General features: G+C 49.8%; 1 protein-coding gene across 1 annotated transcript in view; it reads left to right on the top strand.

Annotated features, from left to right (window-relative positions):
- The window catches only part of PRTG (protogenin), a 94627-nt gene that overhangs the window by 19111 nt on the left and 59713 nt on the right, over window positions 1-15803 (top strand). The gene's annotated exons all lie outside the window — the stretch shown is intronic.

The following is a 15803-nucleotide window of genomic DNA, read 5'->3' as shown; positions in this document are numbered from 1 at the left end:
TACTGAAGGCATGGTTAAAGTTGCATTTCTACATTGGGAAGAGCAAAAAGTGAACGAGGACGTGAGCAACTGGAAGCTAAATGCTTGCAGGGATGTGTCTTCTTGCAGTAGAAGAATCATGCTGGATTCTGTTAAATATCAACAGAGGAATGATACCTACACATCTGGCTCCACCTGACATGGGATCTGGGGGGGTGTCTCCATGACAACAGAAGGAGAAGAGAGTGGTAGCTTACCCAGATTTTTCAAGGAACCAGCTGTGGTCCCCCCAGGGCTCCACGAATGAGTGCACCTCACCTTTCTAAGTCGCTTCACAAGAACATACTTCTGGGTGGGGTGGGGTGGGTTTGAAGTGAACATCATCAGTCTAGCAGGGGCTTCTCAACCAAAAAGAGAGGCTCCCCCCTGTGTCCTTCTCCTGACGTTCCCATAATGCGAAGGTTTGAAACTTCGCATTAGCTTCAGTACAGCAACAAAGCCAACAGTAAAGAAATGCAGCATCAATATTTAAGGAAAAAGCCTCAGTGACTACAATGGGAGTTACTTCTAAGGAGACACCTGCTTCCACAACCTATGCCGGATTCCGCCAATTTTGTTTTTATTTCTTTCTCTCCCGTATCTCACTATCATGCATTTGCCAGCAAGTCCTATAGTCCCTATCTCACGGTCATGCACTTGTGCAATAGTGAGATGGGGGCTATAGGACTTGCTGGCAAATGTGAGACAGTGAGATGGGCGTGTAGGTATTGCTGGACAAAGGCGCCATTTCACTATAATGCGTTACTTTTTTTAAAAAAAGGCTGCCTGGAGCACACCGATACCTCGCGGGGGTGGCCACCAGAGTTGAGTGGTGGGCAAGGTGAAGTAAACGCCATGAGGTAGCGCAGAACTCTGACGGCCAGCCCTGAAAAGGCGGAAACATTGGGGAAACACAAGTGGGGAAAACACTGAGGAATCGCCCCTTGACTGTGGACAGTGGGGTCACGGCCAGGTGAAAGACACACCCCTCCGCAGGGAAATCATGCTGGAGTAAATGTGGTGCACACCACAACAGAAGCGCAGACAAGCCGAATTAAAGAAAATGATCAGACTGAAAGTAGTCTCAGAAGGACCGGTTTCTCGGCGTGAAACTCTGGGGTGGCTGCGAGAGGGCCACGACATCATGTGCCCTGAACGACCTTCAAACTCTGCAACCTTGCAGGAAATTGCTGGAGGAGATGCCTCGCAGGTCTCTGGGGAGGGGCTGCATGGACTTCTTTGGCTGGTGGGCCTAAAGCCTTCTGCATCCCCCCCCCACCGACTGACACCAGGAGTCGAGTTCAGCTACTTGGAAGATCTCACTTCATTACCCTTCAAGACCAAACTTGATCAGTAAGGATGGCTCCTCCCCAGTTGTTGAGGGCATAGGTGGTGAGCCACGTGGCGTTGCGCCCTGCACCAGTTCCAGCGAGTGACTTTGCTCCCGCTGTGAAGCCCCAGCTGAGGGACCAGCGGCAAGAGCTGTGTGCAGCCCAGACCAACGACAGGCTGCTGGAGGCGGTGCCAGTGGTGCGCTTGTGGTCGGGGGTCTCACTTGAGAGCCGAAGGAAGGAAGTTGTCCTGGCTGAGCCCAGGACCGGGCATGGGCTGAGCGGGGAGGCTCCAGCCATGGGTGCATCTTGTCATGGACCCTGTCATGTTCAGTGCATCTTCCTGGAGAGCCCACCATGCTCGCGTCGGCAGCCCTTCTTCCCCCTTCTGAACTTGGTCTCAGTTTGGGATTACTGCATTGATCTATAAGGTTCATTGATGCTCCTGTGCTCACTTGGCTGGCTTCATCCTTTAAGGCAATTTGGGTTACTGGAGCAAGCTCCTGGCAAAAGGACTCTCCCGCTGCATCTGCGATAAGACTAGATTGCCTTTGCCATAAATGGCCTAGCTCCCCCGAACCATAAACTTTAATATCCTCACCTCCTCTCCCAGCATGAGCGTTCTGCTTACCCGCCAGTCCAGGACAGTCCTTTCTGGGATGCTAGGGATTTTGGAGCCTTGCTCAGGTATGGGATGTGGAAGTCTGTGGTGTGCATTGTCAAACAGTGGTATCCTACATGCTCCTAGTGGGCTCAGTGTTTCGAGTGCCGTTCCTTACGTAGGCGAAATGGCAGTGCCCATGCACAAGAGGGAGGGATCAGCAGCCTTTGAGGGCTGCAAGGCTTGCAGAAGGACAAAAAGCTACATCTCAAGGTATTCACCATATGCAGATCAGCCACTTGTCCTAATCTTATGCTAGTATTTGAATGCCAAGGTCACCAGTGACTAGTGCTGGCTAGCCACCCAGGATGCCTGGCATGCTGGCATCTGGCTTTGCGGCACATGTTTATCAGCATGCACAGCACGTCCCTTCCTATCATACGGCATTTCTTAACACTAACACAACGTATCGCTTCAAATCGTCTTCTGGAGTGACAAGTTCCCTAGCACATCCCTTCTAAACTTCGATCAGCAATTATTCCCTCTTATTTCCAATTTTCAAGATGAATCTCTGTGCTTTTATAGCCAAAACAACACCATCGATGCAGAAGAGGGAGGTGTCAGCTCAGAGAAATCCAAAGAACACAACACAAAAAACACTTTAAGAAAAAAAACCTTTAAGGAGGAACCCCCCCCCCCAAATAGCCCAGGGAGGACAGGCTAGGCCCGTGCCCATGGAATGCTGTGTGTAGTGCGTGTGGGGTGGGGTGGGGTGAGGGGGAGACAGGAAACCAGGGGGAGAGTGGATGGAATAGAACAGCCTGGCGAGCAGCATGGCTGACTGACCGGTGCTCTGAACAGGACCCTTCCATGCTGCAACTATTCATGGCAAACCACACTTGTCAATGCTAGTTTAACTTCTGCATGCACCAAGCATGGCAGCGGGCTATTTTATGGCAGCCTACTGAAGAGTTTTTAAGAAGTGGATAACTTGTCTGCCTCTTAAACGGTTACTTAGAAAACATGTAACTATATTTACATGCTACGAAAACGTAAGTGCACGTAGTGTCATCAACAGAAGCTCTCACCGCTTGCTAGATAGAAGAAAAGGCCACTTCTAATACTCCCTGTTGCAGTCACACACCAGTGCCGCCCCACCCCCTTGCACACACACGTACACACACTCGCACAGTGAGCATGCTTGTCCTTCGTTTGCAGCCCTTGCAACTAAAATCTGACCTTACAGGTCAACGTTGGTGACTTCTGTCTACCAGCGTACCCTTGCCTCCCTCCCTCTGCCGGTTTTCTGCTTAGGTCGGGGAGTTCGCCTTCGCCAGATGAATGCAGACTGCTCTTGCCAAGCGACCTCCTGAAAAGAGTGCCTCCCCAGAAGGAGACATTCCTGTTGCCAGGGCTTCCGGCTGACCTCTAGGACCCTGAAGCCAGTGCTCTGGAGGGGGGCAGGCAAGCCTTTTTCCAGCTCTGGCCAGTGGTCAACGAACTCCACTGAGGCTTTCCAGTAGGAGGAGCAGCTGGCTCTCGATTCCTCCCCATGTCCGGATTCACATTCTTGTCAAGGGAGACGGGGTGTGGTGAAGGGCTATTCATCCTGCTCAAAGGGAAGTGGGGGAGCCATTCTCTGACTGAGCGCATTGCTTTGGGTCAGAAGAGCCCGTGCGTGGCTCTGCCTTAATATGGCCCTCAGTCAAAGGGAGATTCAGGGCTGCCTCTCTTCCCAGCACTCTGTGCTGCCCACAAAGAGGACAGGCAGCTCCAGGTTCAGCAGGACACTAACTCCTGTCTGAGGGGGCAGACGGGATTCCGCCGGCCGGCTGCCTCCGCATGGGTCTGATTTGGGGGTGAGCTGGGGTGGACAAAGGCGCATTCTGCCATGGTAGGGCAGAGGGTGAATAAAACTGGTCTCTGCCTCGCATGCTTGCGGGTGTGTGGAAGAGCCTGGCCTGTGTAAACCAGCTAATATCCCAGAATGCCTGAAAATGGGCTTTTCAAAACGAATGTATTTCTCACCCTTTAACTTCTACTAGATAATAACACAGAAATACTTCATGGTGTCTGCTAGCTGACGCTGGATTTCATACGTTAAAGTTTGACATCAGTGACACCGTACATGGCAGTCATGTGTTGTGTGAACAATTCAGGAAATTTAAGCCACTTGGGAACCTCGAAAAGTTGCCTTATCCACTGTATCCACCAGGTCAGCAGTCCCTGCCTGGCTTGGGGACACTGCCGGGGATTGGATCCGGGGCCTTCAGCACGTGACGCAGGGCTCCCTCTCTCCTGTGACTGGCGGGCCCACAGGACACAGCCATGTACCAGGGGTTGCCACCATGCGCTGATCAAGGAGCCTGAGCTGATCCCACCTGCCTGTTTAGTATGCCTGTATGGTGCAGGTGTTTTAAAACACCTGTTTCTCATAGGCACACTTTAGATTTTTAGGTGAGCACTGTAAAAAATCTTAGGTGCATATCTGAAAAACGTATTAGATGAAGATGTGCTGAACTGAGTGCCTGGAGCCAGGACCAGCATGAGTGGCGAGCCCGGCATCGCATCCAGTGGCATTTGTGCATGGACCGGCTCCTGCAAGTCAGTGCAGTGGGCCTGTGCTAAATGTATGTAGCTTGCCCAATGCTGCACCCACCTGTTTTGAAGAGAGCGCATGGGAGGCTTCTCCAGGCCTCACATAGGTCCCAGAACATGCTCCTCGTGATTATGGAGGGAAGCCTTGGAGGCGGCCAGAGCGTTCTCCGGAAGACCAGCTAACGAATAGCCATTACGATTCTTGTACTAACCTTGTGGTTTTAAAATGCCTGACAGAGGTTGCGTCTTTTCCCATTTAATCTGGTTAGCCTTATTATCAGAAGCCAAAATAGATTTCAAATGCTACAATGAGGGAGTTTCATTTATAAAAGGCTCCTTGCTCTCCCCCCATCTACAGTAGTTCTCTCTGCTTCTTTCGCTACCAACAAGTGTCCTTTTTGGTCGCTGTTTGCACTTTTGGGGGGCCACTTTCAATCTCATCCATCCATTCTTATCCAGTGGAAACTGTAACAAGTTAAAGTGCTGATGTGGCGTGTCAGACTCCTGGCTCCCTGCCAGCAAGCATGATGGGATGCTGCAGATGAAATGTGGCCTACGCAGTTCTTTATCCCCCCTGCACCCGCACTATGCATTGCTTTGATTTGGCTTGCTGGATTCTTTACAAGGGATTTCAGGCTGGCTGCTAGCCAGGCTCCTGTTCTTCTAGCCTTCAAAGCCAAAGGCTGTCCTTCCAAGAAACTACGCACGTGGGTGTGATTTGGGGTACACTGTGCGGTTTGTTAATTCTCTGTGCAGCTGGAAGAAGAGTTTGGTGTCGGCAGAAGCAAACTGTTGACACGCTGCTGCTGCTGCTGCCTGGAGTGCCAGGAGCAAAGATGGCTTGGATTGGCTGGATTCCTGGGGTGAGTGCCGTGGTTCTTCCGCTTCTCTGGACCTGCTGCAAGACAGTGGCCAGCCCCAGCTTTTCATCTAAGCAGTAACTTTCCCCTGTTTTCCGCCTTTTCTGCCTGTCCTTGTGCATTGTCTAGGTGACAGCTCCAGGCTCTCAGGGAAATGGCTCTGCTCCCCTGCATTGTAGGCCGAAGTTGCTGTGCATGGCTCCAGAAGCCTGTTTATGGTCTTCGGCTGGAGATGAAGAATGTCGAGCTCCTGAAACTCAGGCAGGGAGAAATGGGGAAAGCCGTGAAACCCACTCCTGGCTTGAGTTGCTGTGGTGTGTCTTTCCATGCTGCAGAATGATGGCTGCATTCTGTGATAAACAGAAGACGAGGATGCCAAGGAGATGACAGATGTCAGGTGCTGGAAAAGGTGGTGCATTGTTCTCCTTATGACAGTGGCTGTTTGACGTTCAGCTCTGCTCTGAGCTACTTCTGAGTTGCAGCCTGTTGAAGGTTCAAGAGCATCGTACTTCTGTAATGATCAGTGTGCTTTGTGAAGCACGCTCGAAGGGCTTCTTTATAACTGTAAGCCCCAGACAGCCTTGGTGTGTAGGTCCAGATCAAACCTCCATGTGCTTTTTACGCAAGTTTCCTGACTGACTCTGGAATGCCTGGTAACAGCCAGCAGCAGAAGACGGAGCAGCATCTTCTACAGTGTCTGAATGCAGTGACACTGAAGTGGTGGTCCTGTTATGTTTCTGCCACCGCCCATGCTGGCTGGTGTAAAGCAGAGGTCCATGTCAGGCAGCGGTGTGGCCTTGGGCATTTCTGTAGTAGAGCTCTGCAGTAGTAAAAGGGGATTTGCCATGCGTCTTCCAAGGAGGCTGGTATCGTGGTAACCCGTTTCATTTTGAGCTCCCAGTGTCGCCATTTTAAAGAGATGAAATGGGATCAGAGTCAAGTGGCAAATTCCTGCTGGAGAACCCAAGACGGCGGCCCTTTCTTCTCTCTCTTGCTGCTGCTGCTGCGCTGGAAGGCCTGGTCCTTCTTCCGAGCCTCTCTTATCGAGTGGGAGGAAGATGGGGGCATGCTGCCTTGTTCATTGGAACCAGGCCTGTTGTGATGGTTTAGGACAGCAATGAAATGAGAGCTTTGCAGCTTTGTGACTCAAATCCTGGTTGTGCTTCTGAGTCCGTTCTTGCACAGCTCCTGTTTGTTTTGAGGAGGTTCTCACAAGAGTACATACCAATGGATTGTGCTCATGATGGACCCGATTCATCTGCCTCCCACTCTGCCACCTTTAATAGTGCCCAGGATCCGTTGCCTGAGATAGGGCCAATGCTGCTGTTAGCAAGGATTATAGGGAGTTTTCCTTCTTTGGTTTAGTATTTCTTCTCCAATGAAAGCTGCTTCTGGAGACAGAGAATTGCAGAGGATCCGTTTCATGAGCATGCTATTATTTAGTGTACATTATTACTTGGGTTTTAACCTGCTTCTTAGCCAAGCCTATCAAAGTGGCTTTTATTCCTAAAATGAGCACACATTGGGTGACAATAAGCTGAGAGGGATTTGACATGTCCAGGATGCTATTTAAAGAAGAGAGGAAAGATGAATGTCTTTCCCACCACAGGTTTGCATGGTTCGGAGGATGTATGAGCAGCAGAATCATCCAGACGGAAGACCCCAGCAGCTTTCTTGCCTTCTATTTCTTGGCCAGTGAAAACTAGAAGATCGCATGCAGGCTGATGCTAAGAGCACAAGCAAGGAGTCCAGGCTAGGTATAGCACTAACTTCTCAGTCCAGAGGAGAATTGAAACTGAGAAAACGCTTTTGAATCTAGAACAGTGCCATAGTAGATTGGTTTCCAAAAGGAAACTGGAATATTTTCTTTACATTTTTGCAAAGATTTTCGGTCCAGTTTGTATGTCTGAAGTAAGAAGTAATCTTTAGGGATACGCTTCATTTTTGCCTGGGAGCTGCATCTTATTCCAGGCAAAGGTGTTTACTGAAGGAGTGTTTAGGCTAGAAATGGGAGCGTCTAGATTTAGAATCATAGAAACACAGAATAGTAGGGTTGGAAGGGGTCTACAAAGCCATCGAGTCCAACCCCCTGCTCAATGCAGGAATCCAAGTCAGAGCATCCCTGACAGATGGCTGTCCAGCCTCGTCTTGAACGCCTCCAGTGTGGGAGAGCCCACAGCCTCCCTAGGTCATGGGTGTCATTGTCCTATTGCTCTAACAGTCAGGAAGTTTTTCCTGATGTTCAGCGGGAATCTGGCTTCCTGTAACTAGAGCCCATTATTCCATGTCCTGCACTCTGGGATGATCGAGAAGAGATCCTGGCCTTCCTCTCTGTGACAACCTTTCAAGTACTTGAAGAGCATCATCCTATCTCCCCTCAGTCTTCTCTTCTCAAGGCTAAACATGCCCAGTTCTTTCAGTCTCTCTTCACAGGGCTTTGTTTCCAGTCCCCTGATCATCTTTGTTGCCCTCCTATGAACCCTCCAGTTTGTCTGCATCCTTCTTAAAGTGTGGTGCCCAGAACTGGACACAGTACTCCAGATGAGGCCTAACCAGTGCTGAGTAGAGGGGAACTAGTACTTCCCGGGATTTGGAAGCTATGCTTCTATTAATGCAGCCCAAAAGAGCATTTGCCTTTTTTCAACCACATCACATGGTTGGCTCATATTCAGCTTGTGATCGACAACAATTCCAAGACCTTTCTCGCTTGTAGTGTTGTTGAGCCACATATCCCCCATCTTGTAACTGTGCATGTGGTTTCTTTTTCCTAGGCGCAGAACTTGGCACTTATCCCTATTAAATTTTATTATGTTGTTTTCTGCCCAGTGCTCCAGTTTATCAAGATCACTTTGAATTTTGTTTCTGTCTTCCAAAGTATTAGCTATCCCGCCCAATTCTGTGTCATCTGCAGATGTGATCAGCATTCCCTGCACCTCCTCCTCCAAGTCATTCATAAAAATGTTGAAGAGCACTGGGCCCTGGACTGAACCCTGCAGCACCCCGCTTGTTACCTCTCCCCAGTTTGAGAAGGTCCCATTGAGAAGCACTCTTTGAGTCCGATTCTGTAGCCAACTGTGGATCCACCGGATCGTTGTTTCATCTAGCCCACTTTGAGCTAGTTTGCTCTTCAGGATATTATGGGGCACTTTGTCGAAAGCTTTGCTGAAGTCGAGGTATATGATGTCCACAGCATTCCCACAGTCCACAAGGGAGGTTACCTGATCCAAAAATGAGATCACATTTGTCTGGCAGGATTTGTTCCTGACAAATCCATGTTGGCTTCGAGTAATCACTGCATTCTTTTCAAGGTGCTTCCAGATGGATTGCTGTATCATCTGCTCCAGAATTTTCCCAGGGATTGATGTCAGACTGACTGGTCTGTAGTTTGCAGGTTCCTCCTTTTTACCCTTTTTGAAGATAGGGACCACATTAGCCCTCCTCCAGTCATCTGGCATTTCTCTCATTCGTTAGGGCCGGGCCTCCTCCAGGATGGTCTTGGAGGGTGTGTTCCACTCTGTTGCCTTGTCTGCATTAGGGATCTCAGCTGTACAGACTCCTTTGCTTCTAAGCCAGGAGAGGCTCCTGTTGTCACGGTGTGTGCCTGTTCCTTGCGGGGATTAGCAGGGGTGGAGAGAAGAAAAGTGGTGGGATGGGCCACCCAGGAGTCAGTTGGGCAACATTGTGTGAGACCTTTCCTGAGGCCTGGAGGGGGTGGCGACTCCAGGATCATACAAAATCTTGACTTGTACTCTCCAGGCAGGTGGCTTCAGAGGGATTATTTGTGACCAACCAAATGTCTTGGAAGCCTCCCCTGCAAAAGACTTGGCTGATTTCAAAGACGTTGAAGAAAGCAAAAGATGTTGCATAAGGATGTAAAAAGAGCCTGGATGCCGGATCAGACTAAGGTAGGCCCATCCAGCAAAGCATCCAGCCTCTGGGAAGCTCACAAGCAGGACAAGAAGGCGGCCGCACTGCCCTGCTCATGAGTCCTGCCATCTAGTACTTGGAGGCCTCTGAACCTGGAGCGTTCCATGCAGCCATTGTGACTGGTGGGAGGCCTCTCTGCTCCTCCTCGAACATGTCCAATCCCCATCTAAGCCAGTGAGCATCACCACATCCAGTGAGTTCCAGAGGTCAATCCTGCATGGCCATCTGCAAGGGAGCCAATGTACTCAGGCTGTGTGGACCTGAGTACATTGTGGATCAGGCTGTGTGGATCCTGAGATGGCAACCTTGGGCAGCTGGTGGGTCAAAGGAGCCAGGGTTTTCTATTCCTACCAGCACCGAAGAATTCTATTAAGCTCATTGTAGAATGAGTAGATACACTGAAAAAAGACACTTGAAAAACAAAGTAACTGGTGCTTCTTGTGATCAACAACATTAGATGCATTAAATCACAGAAAGAGAATTTATTATTCTCTGCATCAATTTAAACGATCATTTAGTTTCCTTATAAATATGAGCTTCCATCCCATTAAATTCTGGTTTAATTTTTCTTATTAACTGAGTGAAACATATTTTGTGCATGTGAATATCAGCTGGTAAGAATTCTACCAAAGTAAACCAAGGGGAAAATCTCTCTGTACGTGGGCCTCGATGAGGATGTAAAAATGTGACTCAAGCAGTTCATTCGCCAATAGATGTTGAGAGTAATTTCAACAGAGCCTCTGAAGAAGGCAGCTGTGTGTATGATGAGTGAAAGTCACATTTTGGAGGTTGCTTTGATGAAGCTGGGGCATGATCCACCAACCATGTCTCCTGTGCAAGCCCCCTTGGAAGGGATGGGCCTGGACTGGAGCAACTGCCTTGCTTCCTCTTTGCCCCAAGGGAGGCTTGTGCAGGAGTGGAGTCCCCGGAGGGGGGCTGGCCACCTCCCCTGGCCACCTCTTCTCTGTTCTCGTGAGAGGGCAGCCAACAGACATATGGTGGAGAAGTTAAACGCCATTCCATGCAGGGCCGCCCTGGTTTAAACCCTGCATCAGACTGAGGGGGCTGCCTGGCAGTTTGTGGGGAGGCCGGGCGGAGGCGGCTTTGTGCTGCATCCCCTCAGCCCTGTGCTGGGTGGCTGGGCCCTGCAGAGGCTTGTCCAGGGCAAAGGTGATGAATTGAGCCTAGCAGGAGGGACAGATGGCCAGAATCCTCTCTCATTATTGCTTCTGAACCCGCCCCCCCGCCACCGCTATGTATTGATGAAAGCTTTGTGTAATTACCTCTCTACGCAAGGCAGATTTATGCCCTTTCACAGCTCAAAGAAAACAATGCCGGCAAGGACAGTCCTTCATGCTTTGATGGGGATTCCACTCGCTCTCCGCCCGTCTTGCTCAGGATCACTGCCAGAGCAGCGCACCAGGCTGGCTGGCTGGGGCCACCCTATAGAATCATAGAATAGCAGGGTTGGAAGGGGCCTACAAGGCCATCGAGTCCAACCCCCTGCTCAATGTAGGAATCCAGGTCAGAGCATCCCTGACAGATGGCTGCCCAGCCTCATCTTGAATGCCTCCAGTGTGGGAGAGCCCACCACCTCCCCAGGTAATTGGTTCCACCCTCTCTCTTGCCTGGCCTGCTTACTGTGTGGAGAAAGGCCCCAGACCATACCCAGGATTGCATCTACTCCCCTGCCCCCAAGAGGTGTCCCCATTTCCTCCCGCACTCCCCATGTGCCTTAAAATGCTCTGTTTCCTGGCAGGGGTTCAGTGATGCAGCAGCAAACCCAAGTGTCCCCATTGTGCCCCTGCAATGGGGCGGGGGCTGCGGAACGGCTCAGCAAACGTTGCAGTTGTGCCTCCTCCCTCCTTCTGCACTGAAATCCTGGTGCCCTTCTCGCGTCTGGCACCCTTTTCTCAACCGTTCTGCCTCCTTTTGTGGCTTGCTCTGAGCTTTTGCTCACTTAACCAGTTGGGTTTGTTGTCTCCCACCACAAGCCACCTCTGGTGGGTTATTAGGAGACCCAGAACGACCTCGAGCAAAATCTGTCCCCAGAAATCAGGCAATTGAAACAACTCTTCCAGGCCCACGGGATGGTTTTCGGCTGCCCCGCATTCCGGAAGCTTTCACACATGCATGGGAGCGTGAACTGTCTGTCCCTCACTCCCGGCATCTTGCCGAGGCTGCTGTGCCACCATGCCCTCTCCCAGTACAGTGAGCAGCAGAGGGGTTGTGCCCGAGGGGCATGGGTCTGATGCTGCTTCTAAGCGCTCGGCACTCCTTGTTGTGATCAGTGCAATTTGCAGCAAAAAGGGGAGAGCCCCACATCAGCTCCTCAGGGCCATGGCCACATGCACTGTGCGCTGCTCCCCCTTGTGGTGCAGAGACCCTTGCGACAGTGGGTCTGGATCACTTTGCTGTCTCATTCCGACCTACTTTGGAAGGGTGAGCAGGAGGTGTTTCCTGCCTCCACACCAGTCTTGATCTGTGGGAAGTCTGCATTCTCTCCCTTGGAGAGTGCTGCATGCGCCCACTGTGAGGATAGCTTGGGCATCTATATGAATCATTATCTGTGCTCACGATTTTGTATAAGCACAACTCTTATGTGGGGGTGGACCCCCCGCCCCGTTGAGGAAGGGGCCTCCTTATGCTGAGCCAGAACATCCTCCCCCCAACCCCAAGTCTAGTGTTGTCTGCTTGGACTGGCAGTGTCTCTACGGGCTTTCAAGCAGCCCTGACTCGTTGGAGGGGCCGGGAATCGAACCTGGGACCTTCTGCAGGCAAACCCTGAGCTGCGGCCCTTCCTTTCATCGGACATCGGGGTGAAGGAGAGCTGGTGGCTGACTCTCCTTCACTGGTGTGTGCGGATGTGCTGCGGTTGCAATATCTGAGTTCGTGAAAGGAGTTTAAATGCTGGTTTACTATATTATGAAATCAGCCTTGCTTTTCCTCTCAGGCCTGGTTCACATGCAACGATAACCCAGATTTTTTTTAAAATCTAGGTTTTTAGGATTGAGGCAATGCACTGCCCAATCGCTTGTGCTGCAAGGGGGAGCAGCCAAATGAGCCATGGACCCTCCATCCATGTTTGGTTAATGTTGTGTGCAAACCCAGAACTCTGGCTTGTCTCTCCCCTGATAAGCCAGAGAAAGAACCCATGGGGGCGGGGGGAGCATACTTTGCGTTCAGACTGTGCACGTGCACGTTCTGAGAACGTTATGTCATGTTATTGATTCTGACGGCAAGCTGCTTTGAGGGCTGCTTGGGTGGCGGCAGAGTGGCCCCAAAATGCTTTAAATAAATCTTCCTCTGCAAGAGCACAGAGGGAACTCCTCCTCTAAGGCAGTGCCTACCAGCTGCAGGTCTTATATGTACCCGCAATGACATTTATTCAACTTTTTAAAAAGTGTTGCCCAATTAATCAGGAAGCCTTTTTAGTTTATTTAAAAGGCTTTTAATTGATTGACTTTATACAGGGCGTAGAACTTTTCTTGTGGAAAAATTACCCTTGTTTTAATGCAGGGGCGGGGGGCATGAGCCGCTGCTGCTTCCCTGCTGCCCCTGCATGTCTTGTGCCTGCTCTCTGCCCTCCAAGAACCGCAGCCCGGACCTGGGCCAGACATGTTGAACTGTGCGGACGCTCCCCTTTTCTAGGCTGTTGCCCACAAGGGATTGGTCTGAAAACATGGCATGTGTTTTATTTCTGAATGAACCCAGATGTGGACAGGTCTCAAGAGGGGAAAGGAAAACATATTAACCCTCCACAACAGCAACAACGATCACTCATCGTATTTATGTTACAGTAGCACCGCTGATTGATTAATGCTGCTACAACGCACCCTCTCGGGGGAGTCTTCCTCCAGAACAAAAGAGAAATTAGGTACCAGAATGAATGGAGGGCAGAGATGGGTGTGCTGTGGCTGTGGCCTGGTTCTGTTTTTGCAAAGGTCTACGCCAGGACGCCTACACCAGGACGCCTGCTCATCTCCCAGGCTCTCGTTGTCCTTGTAGCCGTAAAGAGCTTCTGGTTCTTCATCCAGAAAGGAGAACAAGCCCCAAGCACATATAGGGCTGGTCCCTGTCCTCCTCCATTCTGGGAGCTGAGTCTTTCTGCAGCCTTCATACTGCTCCTGGGCTTTTGTTATTGATTGACTGATTATATTAATTAAAACATTTATGAATCACCTTCTTACTAAAAAGGACCTCAAGGTGATATGCAATTGTAAAAACAAAATCTCATAACAAAACAAATTACGAACTGCACAAACCATCTTTAAAGCGTTCTGCTTAAAACCTGCAAAATCAGCCTAAACAAAAGTCTTTGCAGCCTGAAGCCAGGCGCAGATGGGGCCAATCTGACCTGTGTAGGGAGGGAGCTCCCTGCTTGGGATTCTCCACAGAAAAGGCCTCGCCCACTGTCCCCACCAGCCTAACCTCTCGTGGTGGTGGGACACAGAACAGGGCTTCTGAAGAAGATTCAGAATCAAAAGAGGTTTATAGGGGAGGAGGCAGGCTTCCAAATATCCTAGCCTCAAACTGTTCAGGGCTTTATAGGTAAGAAACAACATTGTCTTGGGCCTGGATACAAATTGGGAGCCAGTGTAGTTGGTGTAAGACTGGTATGATATGGTTTCTGAACATTTTTCAAGGGCAGACCCATGTAGAGGGCATTGCAGTAATCTAAATAGGAAGTTTTGTTTTTCCTGTGGCTGCCTGTGTGGATCTGTCTCTGCTGCCAATTTCTCTCAGCCCTATGCTCTGAAGAGGCATCTGAAAAAGCCTCAGAGTGGAAGGACGTGGGGCTGCAAAGTCCCCTTACCCGTTTGCAGTTCCTGCCACTTTTAGCCCCGATCTAGAAGATTTTCCTCACATGGAATCTCTCTGACTGGGCATCTGGCTGTTTTGTCAGAGCACTAGTTCCCCTCTAGTATTTTGGCTGGCAACTACTTTTGAGGCTGGTTTTTAATTCCTTGGTTGCTTCTAATTAAGTTTGGAAGCTTTTCCGCCATTACCGTCTGAAGCAAGCTGCAAAGGGGTTAACTCTGTGTCCTCATTCTGAAATGTCTCCCCCTTTCCTCCCTGGATGTTTATAAAAGTCCTAGGCCAAATTCAGCCCCTTGAGAGATGCCAGTTGGCCTTCTCGGGTGTCAGCTTAGAGCGGCAATAGGGGTGTGGAGAAATTCATGGCAACAGACTTTGCTGGCAGGCCAGCTTGGGAGACGGGATTTCAGGCCGGAAATGATCACGGTGATGCTCCATTGATAGGCAGCAGGAGGAAGAGTACTGCAACAGGATTCAAGCGCGCACTCCCATCTCCCAAACAAGCAGCTGACCAGTGTGACCTCTAAGAACATCAGAAGAGCTGTCCTGGAGCAAACCAAAGGCTTATCTATCCCAGCTTTCTGTTTGCACAGGGGCCAACCAGATGCCCCAGTGGGAAGCCCACAAGCAGGGCAGGAGGGCAATTACAGCACTCTCCTGCTTACGTTCCCCAGCATCTGACACTGAGAGGTGCACTGCCCCAGATCCTGGGGGTAGCATATAGCCATCAGAAGTAGTAGCCATTGATAGCCTTATCCTCCGTGAATTTGTCCAATTCCCTTTGAAAGCTGTCCGAGTTGGTGGCCATCACTACATCTTGTGATAAATTCTGTGGTTTAACTCTGTGCTGTGTGATGAAGTACTGCCTTTTGTCCTGAATCTCCCATCAGTCGGCTTCATGGGATGGCCACGTTGAGTTCTAGTATTACTCACTTTCTCCACACCATGCATAATTTTGTACACATCTTATCGTGTCTGCCCCTACTCACCTTAACTGTGGTCATGCCATAGATTTGTATAAAGGTGTTATAATCCTGGAAGTTTTATCTTTTATTCCTTTCCTAATTATCACCAACATGGAATTTGACTTTTCCTAGGAGTCCTATCCACATTTTTATTGACACTCTCAAAAGAACTCTGAAAGGTCAGTGAGACAGTACTTACTTTGCAGAACCCATGTTGATTATTTTCAGCAGGACTTGTCTTTCTATATGTTTGATAATTTTATCTTTAATAATGCTTTCCACCAATTTACCTGAAACAGATGTTAACTGCAGTTGCCAGGATCCATCCCAGATCCCTTTTTAAACACTGGGGTTACATTGGCCCCTCTCCAGTCCTCTTAAAGACATGTTACATATTTTTGTTGGGAGATCAGCAGTTTTACATTTGAGTGCTTTAAGAACTCTCAGATGGATACCTTCTGGACCTAGTGATTTCTTAGCTTTAAATTTGTCAGTAAGGTCTAGAACTTCATATCTTGTCATTACTATTTGCCAGATGCAAAAAAATAATTCAGCTTCTCTGCAGTCTCCTTATCCTCCGTGAGTACTCCTTAACTCCCTTTTTATCCAGCGGTCCATCTGCCAACTGGGAGAGAGAGGATTTCTTTCTCTGAAATCTCATCTAGTCACCAGCATATTGGAGCCA

This window comes from Heloderma suspectum, chromosome 11 (assembly GCF_057233095.1).
Source record: "Heloderma suspectum isolate Gila_16-S chromosome 11, 16-S_ref, whole genome shotgun sequence".
Classification (NCBI taxonomy): domain Eukaryota; kingdom Metazoa; phylum Chordata; class Lepidosauria; order Squamata; family Helodermatidae; genus Heloderma; species Heloderma suspectum.
This window is presented reverse-complemented; position numbering and strand designations above follow the sequence as displayed.